The 12,500-nt window shown below is 41.9% G+C and overlaps 1 protein-coding gene and 1 long non-coding RNA gene across 2 annotated transcripts in view; both read right to left on the reverse strand.

Annotated features, from left to right (window-relative positions):
* The window catches only part of LOC134434980 (uncharacterized), a 499,130-nt gene that overhangs the window by 84,262 nt on the left and 402,368 nt on the right, over nt 1-12,500 (reverse strand). The window lies entirely within an intron of this gene.
* LOC134470029 (uncharacterized) lies at nt 9,577-11,208 on the reverse strand. The gene is made up of 3 exons (XR_010039120.1): nt 10,425-11,208; nt 10,225-10,324; nt 9,577-9,662 (listed from the first exon to the last, which is right to left on the reverse strand). It is a non-coding gene; the product is annotated as an uncharacterized LOC134470029 (long non-coding RNA).

Raw genomic sequence — 12,500 nt, forward strand, 5'->3', positions numbered from 1 at the left:
AATAAACCCAGAAGACATGGGAAACTGTCCTTTGCTTACAGAAGTCAGCAGAAGTTGTAGAAGTCCATTCTTTTTGACAATAATAGAGCATTGCACATCCTGTGCTACAGTGAAAATGGACCATCCAACTTGTGTTAGTGCTAACTTCAAAAGTCAGCCTCCATGATGGCATGCGGGTGCAGTAGTGCATTGGTTTTGCTCACATAAATGTGTGCAGTATAAGGAACAAAATTCAGGAATTGTATAGCCTAATACAGGCAAACAACATCCATATACTTGCAGTGACTGAGACTCATCTGGACTCTTTTATTCTTGATCCAGTGGTTGCATTAGATGGTTACTCTTTATTTAGAAATGATAGAGACAGGCATGGAGGGGGAGTGGCCATTTACGTACAAAATCATCTTCCTTCTAAAGTGTGTCAGGAATTTATGTGCAGCAATGTAGAAGCACTGTGGGTACAAATACATCTACCACACTTAAAACCTGTTTTAGTTGGTTGCTGTTACAGGCCTCCCAGCGCAAATTCTCAGTATTTTAACGACATGTGTGACATGATTGACATGGTTGCTGACTCAAAGACTGAAATCTACCTGTTAGGTGATATGAATATTGACTGGCTAGATACTAATTGTTCTTTAAAAAAAAGGTTATCATCACTGGCTAATGCATGTAACCTGACACAAATTGTCACTGCTCCAACCAGAGTAGTCACTAATTCTGTGGGACATACTTCATCAACTTGTATAGATCATATGTATACCAGTTGCCCAGAGTTGTGTTCAAAGCCAATTTCTATTCCTGTAGGCTTCAGTGATCATAACATTATAGCTACAGCAAGAAAATTTAAGGTACCAAAGTCAGGTCCCAAAGTTATATACAAGAGATCATATAAAGGGTTCATTGAAGAAAGATTTTTAGCTGATGTTGGAAGAATTGATTGGAAAGGTGTTTATGCAGCTGAGGATCCAGACATCTCTCTAAAAGAATTTATGAATGTTTTTATGAATATTGTGAATTTGCATACTCCCATTAAGAAATTTACAGTTAAGTCTAAAAGCGCCCCCTGGATTGATGAAGAGATTAAAGGGTTAATGAGTGAAAGGGATGAAGCTAAAAGAGTGTGGGTCACATCCTGCTCTGCCGAGGACAAGCTTACATATTGCACACTGAGAAATAGAGTTACCAAGTTGAACAAAGCCAAGAAGAAGGAATACTACAAGCAGAGAATAAGTAATGCAAAACATGATGGTAAACAGCTTTGGAATACTTTAAATGAAATCATGGGTAGAAACAAAAATGGTTGTGCCCCTTTTGTCGAGGCCAATGGTGAATTTCTAACAAAGCCTGTAGATATTGCTAATCATTTTAACAACTTTTTTACAAGTAAAGTTCACACATTAAGGCAGAATATGCACTGCACAGATTCCAACACTTTTAACTTAATTACTAGCGAAATTATGAAGAATAAGAAGTGTAGTTTTAAATTTCAATGTGTTGAAGAGGAGGAAGTCAAGAGACTGTTGGAGTCCCTACCTGCCTATGGTACAGCAGGCACTGACAACCTCGATAGCAAGATACTGAAGCTGGCTTCTAATCACATTTCAGGGCCCATATGTCATATATTAAATAGATGTGTTTTAACTGGAAGGTATCCTGGGCAGTGGAAGGAAGGTAAGATTATTCCACTGCCTAAGGACACCAGATCAACGTTCAGTGGACCTAACAGTCGCCCTATAAGTATACTACCTGTGCTGAGTAAAATTATGGAAAGGATAATTTATATTCAGATACAGAATTACTTTGATTTTAATAGATTAACCACCAAATACCAACATGCATATAGGAAAGGATATTCAACTTGCACTGCCCTAACTCAAATGACAGATGACTGGTTTAGGGAAATCGATAACTCTAAGGTAGTGGCTGCTGTTATGTTAGATTTCAGTGCTGCTTTTGATGTAATAGACCATGAGTTGTTGACTGGAAAGCTTATATCCTATGGCTTCACACAAAATGCCATTTCCCTGATTAGGAGCTATCTCTGTGCTAGAACACAAAGAGTTTGCTACAATGGCAGCTTATCTAATATCAATAACATAACTTGTGGTGTGCCTCAAGGAAGTTGTCTTGGACCATTACTCTACTCCATATTTACCAATGATTTGCCCTCTGTAGTAAAACATTCTACACTGGTGATGTATGCTGATGATTCAACAATGTATTGTGCTGCCAACTCTAGTGATGAACTTGGGGAGGTAATATCCAACGAATTGGAAAGGGTGTATGGATGGATTACTGTAAATAAGCTGGTCTTGAATATATCCAAAACTAAGAGTATTTTATTTGGGTCTAGACACAAACTGGCTACCAAGCCAAAGTTAGAATTATATGTGGCCAAAGAACCCATTGAACAAGTTGAAAAGCTGAAATTGCTGGGCATGGTCATTGACAACCATCTGTCTTGGTCACAGCATATAGATAGAATCATTCAAAAAATGGGCAGTGGTATTCACTTTACTAGACAATGTTCACCATATGTGCCATTTAAAATCCAAGAGCAAGTCTGCAAATCTTTAATTTTATCTCATCTAGATTACTGCTCAGTGGTCTGGGCCTCAGCCTCAAAAAGGGAGCTGGCAAAACTACAAGTCGTTCAGAACAGAGCTGCCAGACTTGTCCTTGGATGTTCACCTAGAACTAGCATCCATAAGATGCACACTGCGCTGTCATGGCTCAGCGTGGAGAAGAGACTGGCCTTAAGCACAGCGACATGTCTTAATGAAGCAATAAAAACGCAGAGACCTGAGTCTTTGATCCAGCAAGTAGTGTTTTGTAACACGGCTCACAAATATGCCACCAGGAAAGCAGGCAAGGGTGACATTGTGCTACCAAATCCAAAAACGAATTCAATGAAAAGAACTGTGCTTTATAGAGCAATTAAGACATGGAACGAATTGCCATTGGATATCCGTGAAGGCACGGGCAAAAAAACCTTTAAAAGGAAATTAAAAAGGTATCTTTTGAATGGTTGATATAGGTGTCATCTTAAGTTGTAAGGTCTGTTTTTTTTATTGTTTTAAATGTGTGAAGGAGAACTTTCAGCAATGTGGCAGCATTGCTTTTTATAACAGTTTGCTAGACTTGTTGCTGACCTTCTGAGATCTTCTTGTATTTTTTTTACTTGAATCTTTGAAAAACTCTTTGTTTTTTGCAAGGCGTGTTTATCTGTATTGTTATTAATCTGAAATGTGATGTGTTACATGTATTTGGAATAGGACCCCAGGAAGACTAGCGAACTGCTACGGCATAAGCTAATGGGGATCCTTTAATAAAATAAAAATAAAATAAATTGGTTAAGATGTTCTCACTCATCTGTAAAGTTAAATACAGTGCTAAATGGTATAAATGGGTTTTAAACAGCATGAAAAGCCACTCATGCATTATATTTTGAAGGGAGATCTTTGATTACTGCCACATAGTAAGGTCAAATTGCATTCTCTACTATGTTTTAACAGTTTGGCTCCATCATAAGGACCAGCAGGTGATAAAATGGTGGGCTTTTGGTCAAGACCTGTCACACTGTAAGCACTACAGAAAGGAAAACATTGCAAAACATGACAAGGAATACACCCACCATTTAAGCTGGTGAAATCATGTCCAAGATAGGAATTAACACTGTTTTTATATAAAATCATCTCATCGGTTAATGTATTTAACTGTTAAGTGTTGTCTTTTGTTTTGTTTTTAGTCTTCCTCGATATTTGCTGCCATTTATTGTCCCCGTCCCAATTCTTTTGAGACGTGTTGGATTTATCAAATTAGAAATGAGTACATATGTCCCCCAAAACAATATTTTTTCTCGGTTTTAACACTTAATATGTTGTCTCTTCACTATTCTCCATCGAATGAATAGATTGAATGTTTTGAAAATGATAGCATTTTGATTTTATTCACTGTTTACCAAACGTCCCAACTTCATCGGAGTTGGGGTTAGTATTTCAATTCAAGTGCTTAAATCCTATATATGACATACGTACCGCAGAACACATTCAAACAAGTGGGTGCCAACCCCCTCTTACAGTGAAGCCTTTTTACGCAGACACGAAGATACGGTTGAGTATTTTGTCACCTCCATGTGTGTTTCTCAATGCATTTTTGCTTTTCCAGGACCAGTTAGCGTTCCTGTTATCTGATGGTAGGGGGCCCATGGGAAAATCTCTCTCTCTCTTTCTCTCTCTTTCTCTCTCTTTCTCTCTCTCTCTCTCTCTCTCTCTCTCTCTCTCTCTCTCTCTCTCTCTCTCTCTCTCTCTCTCACACACACACACACACACACACACACACACACACACACACACACACACACACACACACACACACACACACACACACACACACACACACACACACACACACACACACACACACACACACACAGCACTGATGAGAGCACTAATGAGAGCACAGTTTCTTCATGAGGTGTCAGTGTGTGTGTGTGTGTGTGTGTGTGTGTGTGTGTCAGTGGGTGTTTGATACAGTATGCATGCATATCATTGACTCCTCGTGTGTATGTGTGCGTTCCTGTTTGTGTTTGTTACATACATCTAATTGACTCCTCATTGACTCCTTTGTCTAAGACAGTAAAGGTATGAAAGTGACACACAGACTGGAGGAGGAGGAGGAGGAGGAGGAGGTGGAGGAGGAGGAGGAGGAGGAGGTGGAGGAGGAGGGGAAGGAGGAGGAGGGGAAGGAAGAGGAGGTGGAGGAGGTGGAGGAGGCGCTGGAGGAGGAGGAGGAGGAGGTGGAGGAGGTGGAGGAGGCGGAGGAGGAGGAGGAGGAGGATGGGGTTCTGTCGGTGTCATGATCATCCCACAGTGTGTTTGCTGTATACACAGGGGCAGGGGCAATTCAACACAATGTGTAGTGTGCCTTTTGCGTGAGTGAGTGAGTGAGTGAGTGAGTGAGTGAGTGAGTGAGTGAGTGAGTGAGTGAGTGAGTGAGTGAGTGAGTGAGTGAGTGAGTGAGTGAGTGAGTGAGTGAGTGAGTGAGTGAGCGAGCGAGCGAGTGAGTGAGTGAGTGAATGAGTGAATGAATGAGTGAGGGGGCAGGGGCAATTCAACACAATATGTAGTGTGCCTTGTGAATGAGTGAGTGAGTGAGTGAGTGAGTGAGTGAGTGAGTGAGTGAGTGAGTGAGTGAGTGAGTGAGTGAGTGAGTGAGTGAGCGAGCGAGTGAGTGAGTGAGTGAGTGAGAGGGAGGGAGGGAGAGAGCATGTCAAGTTCAATTGAAGCTTGTTCTGTCAGGCCAGGCCGCAAGCAGGAAGTGATAAAGAGATCTAACAAGAAATGCACTCAGAGAGTGCAGACCTCCACCAAGGAAGCTGTTTGTTAGAACATTTGACTATCTTACACCCTATTTTTATTTTAAGTCTTTCTGCCTTCTTTTTATGGAGGAGCAAGAAATGGACTCAAAGAGCGCAGACCTCCACCAAGGAAGCTGTTTGATTGAACATTTGACTATGTTACACACTATTTTTTATTTTAAGTCTTCCTGCCTTCCTTCTGTGGAGGAGCAAGAAATGCACTCAGAGACCGCAGACCTCCACCAAGGAAGCTGTTTGGTTTGTTAGAACATTTGACTAGCTTACACCCTATGTTTATTTTAAGTCTTTCTGCCTTCTTTTTGTGGAGGAGCAAGAAATGCACTCAGAGAGTGCAGACCTCCACCAAGGAAGCTGTTTGGTTTGTTAGAACATTTGACTATCTTACACCCTATGTTTATTTTAAGTCTTTCTGCCTTCTTTTTGGAGGTAGAAACTGGATTCACAAAATTCGCCCTGTCCCACAATTCAATTCAATAGATCACTAGGGCCGTGTAGATTTGTAGGCTAGTAATGGTGAAGAATCTTTTTTAAAAAAAATCCTGGTTCAGGTTCGGGATCCTGATCATCACCAAAATGTAATCACTTCCTTTGGTCATTTCCAACAACTCCACAAAGTTTCATAAGTTTATACGTTTTTGAGTCATCCTGCTGACAGACAAACAGAGAAACAGACAGACGGACAAACCAACGCGACCGAAAACATAAATGTTGGTGGAGGTAATTACAACACCAGTAGTAAGCTATGACGTAGTTACAGCTATGTAATCTTGTACGGTAACACTTTATTTTAGGGATACATCTATTAGCACTACATACAATGTTAATGCCTGCATAAGTAACTTGTAAGGCACGTACTAAGCAAATGCTAAAGCCTACCAGGTCCTTACTAAGGTTAAATTGGTAATAAATCCCTTATTGTGCATGAACAAGACATTTGCGAATACATGCCTAACAAATGTTTGATTTTGCTTTGTACATGCCTTACAAGTTACTTATAAAGGCACATTGTATGTATTAGTGCTAATAGATGTATCCCTAAAATAAAGTGTTATTGTACTACTAATCCAACAGTTCAAAGATCCATGCACAGCCTCTAGATGCTGGTAAACACAGGAGTGTTCAGTACTTCAAAAGAAAGAAGTTTACCACACACTTATTTGACTTTTTCGCTGAGCAAACCTGAGGATGCCCAGAGGCGAAGCGCATTGTTCGCTCTGAATAAATGAGAAAAAATTCAAATAAGTGTGCGGTAAGCTTGTTTCTTTTATTGTACTACTAGTGTTGTAATCACGTTTGTAGCAGCACTTCTACTTTATACTCTGCCCACCAGGACATGGTCCTGTAGGCCAGATGACCACTCCAGGCTTGGTCACGTCACGACCCTCTTCACCTCCTCCAATCTCCCATTAGCCTTTCTCACTGTCATGTCAAACACGTTCTGTTTTGAAGCAAAGAAGGTAGTTTGAAAAAAGTCCCTCACATTGATCATTGTCTTCTAAACAGTGGAAAGAAAACAGTGAAATGGCCAGTGTACAGGATCTTTTTCAAACTGCCTGATTAGTGTCCCGTGGGTCACCTCCTACCTCCCAGCTGAGGTGTGCGAAAAAAAACCCTCACAAGTTTAAAGGGACACTGTGCAGGAAATGGTCAAAAAAGGTACTGCAACTATGCTGATCATTGAAACTGGGCTGCCCATTGCCAAATTTGATCTTTACATGAAAGTTTACTAAGTAATAAACAAATATTTTTCTAGTATGGTCCAAGTACAGTCATTTTTGCAGCTAAAAATGGCTATTTTTGGAAATTCAAAATGGCGGACCATGGAGAAGATCCCCCTTTTCATGTATGAAAAGTGTAATTTTTTAAGTCATAATGAATACTTAGAATGTGATGCTGGTGGTAAGTATTCATGAAAAAGGTAACATTAGTGAATGGACAACATGAATTCTGGAAATAAACAACTAAAAATCTCACACAGTGTCCCTTTAACGAAGCAAAGGAGATAGAAATGACTACCGAGGCCCTGCCGTGGCTGATATGGTAGGGCACACGTTTACCACTTGGCCGACCCGGGTTCGATTCCCGGTCCGGGTCCTTTGCCGGTCCTTCCCCGTCTCTCTCTCCCAGCTTACTTCCTGTCTCTCCTCCACTATCCTGTCTCACAAAAAACAATAAAGGCTGAAAAGCCCGAAAAAAATACTTAAAAAAAGAAAAGAAATAGCTACCGTTTCAGGCAGTGGGGTGTGCTGCATGTAGGTATACAGTATGTCTATGGCACCGGATGCATTGAATCGGAGGTGTTTGGCCCATTCATGGGTCTCAGTAGTCGTCGCTACTGACAGGGCCGGATTAAGATGGCCTGGGGCCCCTAGGCTACAAGTTGATGTGGGGCAAATCTTGAGACAAATTTACATGGCCAGTGCCATAATTACATGTTAGGAATTAGGGACAACACGTCTACCAACTGTACTCAACATGACAGATTAATATATCTTGTCATAATTCTGCAATTTCTCACTTTTGACCAATTGGAGGCCCATTGGCAGGTGGGGGCCCCTAGGCTGGAGCCATATCTAGCCTGTGCATTAATACGGCCCTGGCTACTGAAGATGTTGCTTTCTATCACAGAGAAATAAATATAACACATTGTTCTCATGCTTATTGTTATAATCACCACTTTGACTGCATATTTATGTGTATTGTTTTATTTACAAAGACCTAAATGTGGTACCTGCATTCACATTCCTCTCATTTTCTATCGTACGTTTTTTTCCATTGTCTTTCCCTACAGTGTTTGTTTTCTTTCTATTTCTCAAATACTTGACTGACAGCGGCTCCATGCTATGCACTCCCTCTCTCATAGCCTACATCTGTCTCTCTTTCTCTCTCCCTTTCTATTGCTCTCGCTCTCTTCCTTTCTCTCACATGTTCTGTCGCAGGCTTTCTTCTTTTATAATTTCTCTGTTTTTGTCTTTCTTTCTTTCTTTCTTTCTTTCTTTCTTTCTTTCTTTCTTTCTTTCTTTCCTTCTTTTGCTCTTTCTTTCTTTCTTTTCTTTCGCTCTTTCGCTCTTTCCTTCTTTTGCTCTTTGTGTCTTTCGCTCCTTCTTTCACTCTCTCTTCTGTTCAGCTGTCAAAGGAGCATCAGCTCCAGTGCTGTCAATAAGCCTTTGAGATTGTCTTTCTTCCCCCAGCAAAGTGACAGGCCAGCTGACGCACCACGGCTTCTTTCTTTTCACAAAGACCAGAGCAACTTTCCCCACATTTGTACAGAAATTATACACAGTTTAACTTCACATACAGAACACTTTGTGATACACAATGGCTTTCCTCTGTTCTTCTTCTCACAACGTCCAGAGCAAATGTTCCCACATGCTGTGCAGTGCAGTGTGGGAACGATTATGTCTCTTCAGTATACCCTTACATATGACACTTTCTCAGTTTTATTCTATGTTATAACAGGAGTATCGGCAATGAGTGCCGTGTTGCCAGATTGGGCTGTTTCCCGCCCAATTCACCTTTCGCAAAAGCCACGCCCCCTAGTTATTGTTGCTACGTCCGTCAAAAACTTAGAACCAGGCACACGTTTTGGCTGCGTTTCATAGGAAATGCGTGTAGCCTACACTTCTTGTATAGGCTTACACACGCTGCTTACTAGAAGCCATATTCAACTGTGAAATACAACAACTTGATGATGGCGATGTAATGTCTGTAACCAGGACATTTTGATAGTGCTTGGTGTAAACTGGGACATTGCAGCCGTCCGCCAAGACCTTTGACGGGCTTTGGGCACACTGCGCAGCTCTTGGGCAGTCAGTCACACTGGGCGTCTCTCTTCTGTTCATTTTAATGGTTTTAGTTGACAGTAAATATCTTCATAACAAGGTTGGAACAAGCGCAGCCCCATTTCAGTGTTACTTTTTGGCTGTCACACTCGACGCATACACAGACACAAACCGGGAAGGAGAGAGGGTGGGGGCTGCTCCGTGGGCTGTGCATTTGGCGCATAGGCTATTAAACATCGCAACTAGTAGTTTCCCAATAAAATTTGAATCATCCCAGACAGCACACTTACGTCTTGCCAACGTTGGCAAGATGCTTTTTGCCCGATGTAAGCAATAATGCCACCAGGTCACATTTAAGATTTAACGAAGAGTATTTTGTTATGGATCTTATGTAGTGATAGACTTACCATTTTTCTTGTTATGGCATATCTGGCATATTCCCAAGAGAAGGCTGATGTCCCTGTCTGTTGATCTGATTTTGACTTGTGGTGAATTGACTGTGAAAACGAGAGCAACACATTGCAGTGAAGGCTATGAACTCAGGAGTTCTTTAACTTACTTATAGTAAGGGCTATGAATGTGATGCAATATTATTTTATCTCACTTCACGTGGTGTGTGTTTCCTGTGCATTGCAAGTTCATCAAAGAAAATCGTTGTGTTACATATAGGGTGACCAGATTTTTGTAGTCTAAAACCGGGACACTTCGTGCGTGACTGAAGGACAATATTTGGCGGGCGGGTCTGGGGGTCCTCCCCCAGGAAAATTTGTATTTTTAAGATGCAATTTCCTGCATTCTAAGCAATTTTAGAGGTCGGAATGACAAATTGCAACTGACTCCTTGAGACTTTCTATACAAGCGCTGGCTGCCATTAATTGTGGCAGGTAAACATGTAATATTTTCCATATATTTACCTGATAGACATGGCGTAATGTAGTCAGTGGCCAAAACCGGGACATATTTGTGTCCCGAGAGAGTTTGCTCGGGACCTGGGACACACAACTCCAAACCGGGACTGTCCCGGTCAAACCGGGACGTCTGGTCACCCTAGTTACATACCGTAGCCTATTTTGTAATGTCCTTTCAACCAGTCATCATGGGCTAGACAAGAATCAACAGCCCGACTCCAGCAGGAAACTTGATTACGGGAGCAGTATGCCTACATTTGTATTACAATAGAAAACGCTGTTAGACTACACACGACCTACATACAATGTGACATCTCAAACTATAACTTATAAAACCAAACAAAAACTCACCTGGTTGCTGGGTACGTTTGACACGTTAGCTAACTTGCTAACGGTAAGAAAAAGTGAGGTCGGATATCGATTAGAAACTCGATGAGGAGGTCATTCGAGACAGCATGACAGGTGAAGAGATTTATTTCAGCAACCTAATTTAATGTTTAATCAAGCCTGACTTGTAATGCTGAAACCTACATTTCAACAGAAATAATGGTAATGCCTAACTAAAAACGATTGTGGTGGCTAATACTACTGCTGCGACGTCCAGTAAAGTAAACGGAAAATGTTTGTTCCCTTGACAACTGAAATAATTTCAAACAGAGCTCGCGCTGCTCAGGTTGCAAGCAAGCAGGCGCTGGCTTTTGGTTTTGGGGTCTTCAAATGATCTGCAAAGCGTCGCGTTGCCGATGGTCGGGGTTAGGTTGGCAAACCATCGGCAAACTGTGTTTGGGACATTGTCAGATGATGGTCGGTGTTAAGTTGGCAAAGCATCGGGAGGAAACATTAGGAAATTGCTCGGTAAAACGTCGCGTTGCCGATGGTTGGGGTTATGTTGGCAAACCATTGGCAAACCATCGGAAGGGAACTGCAGGGAATTGATCGGCAAAGCGTCGTACTGCCGATGTCGGGGTTAAGTTGGCAAACCATCGGCAAACCATGGCAGGAAACCGTCTTTTCTGCCGCTATTTTGCCGATCTAAAACCAACCTAATTGGCATGACGATTATAAGGCAAAAAAGGCCTCGACGTTTTGCCGATGTCGCCGCCCAATAGCCAACGTCGGCAAGATGCTTCGTGCTGTCTGGGATAATGCAGTGAATCCAATACTATAATATCATATAATATTGTCCTTAAGTCTGAGCGATGCTTATTTGTTTAGGGTACGTTTTCTGCCAGCTAAATGCAAGGGGGAAGGGGGCTATATTAGCAAACAAGACGATTGCACAGTTAGCCTGATACTTTTAAATATGATCACCTGGAGCTAATAGCCTCTACATTGCTTAATCCATGCCTGTTATCAGTCCGCTTGAGGTTTTTGCTTCGGGAAAGTGAAAAAACGAGGTCCTAATCAATCTTCAGATGGTGTCGGACCGTGACGGTGCCATAGGCACACGTTTTATGTCTCCCTAAAATCGCAGGTTTTTGACGGACCTCCGACAAGTTCTACACTCCTTAGTTACCGTTGCTGAGCTCGGATTGGTTGGCGGCCGTTTGTGGGAGGGGTTTTGCGAAAGGCTAATTGGGGCTGCTTAGGATGGCCGTGTGCGGGTAAAAATGGCATTCATCAGAAAAACCTGCCCAATTTTTACCATAGAAATCAATACAATCGGGCTAGATTTTGTGCTTCTAGGTGGGTTTTGAGCATTTTTTTGGGCTGGAAATCATCAGCCTCATCTGGCAACCCTGGCCAGGCTTGCAGCCGGTTTCATCATGGCCCTCATCACATCACTATACTGTGCTGCCTCTGGTCTGGGCACGGGTCAACACAGATTAGGCAGGCGCACAAACAGACAAACAAACACGCCAATAAACAAACAAACAAACAAGCAAAGGGACAAATGCAGTCAGAGGTCACTGGAGAGCAGCACCGGGGCTGTGAGGTAAGTCTTTGGTGAGCCACACCTGTGCTGATGTCATTCATTCACAGTGACAGAGCCGAAAAACACTCATTTGGTTGTTTTGTTTTGAAGATTAACCCATTTTGTCCTAAGCCCTTTTTGGGAAAGGGTGCCCTCTACCTATTAAATCCTAAATGTCTCAGCCTCCGAAGCAGATTCAAACATGAAATGAGTTACATTTAAAAGCTAGGACCCTCGTTTTGCCTTAGAATGTGTTCATTCAGACATACCCACATTTTTAGTAAAACAGCTCAAATCTCAAGGACCTGAATGCAGTGTATATGTGTTTCCAGGACACAATGGGTTAAGATAATGTCATGGAAGTTAAAAAGGCACGTATTTCAGGCAAAGATCATTTAGGCCTTGACTGACTGAAGACATGTCATCTTGCACCGCAAACATTTCTTCAGCTCTGACATACTGATGGAGGGCTAGGAGTAGAGGGCTAGGAGTGGATTCTGTTCTCGACTATT

Source organism: Engraulis encrasicolus, chromosome 19 (assembly GCF_034702125.1).
Source record: "Engraulis encrasicolus isolate BLACKSEA-1 chromosome 19, IST_EnEncr_1.0, whole genome shotgun sequence".
In the NCBI taxonomy this organism is placed as follows: Eukaryota; Metazoa; Chordata; class Actinopteri; order Clupeiformes; family Engraulidae; genus Engraulis; species Engraulis encrasicolus.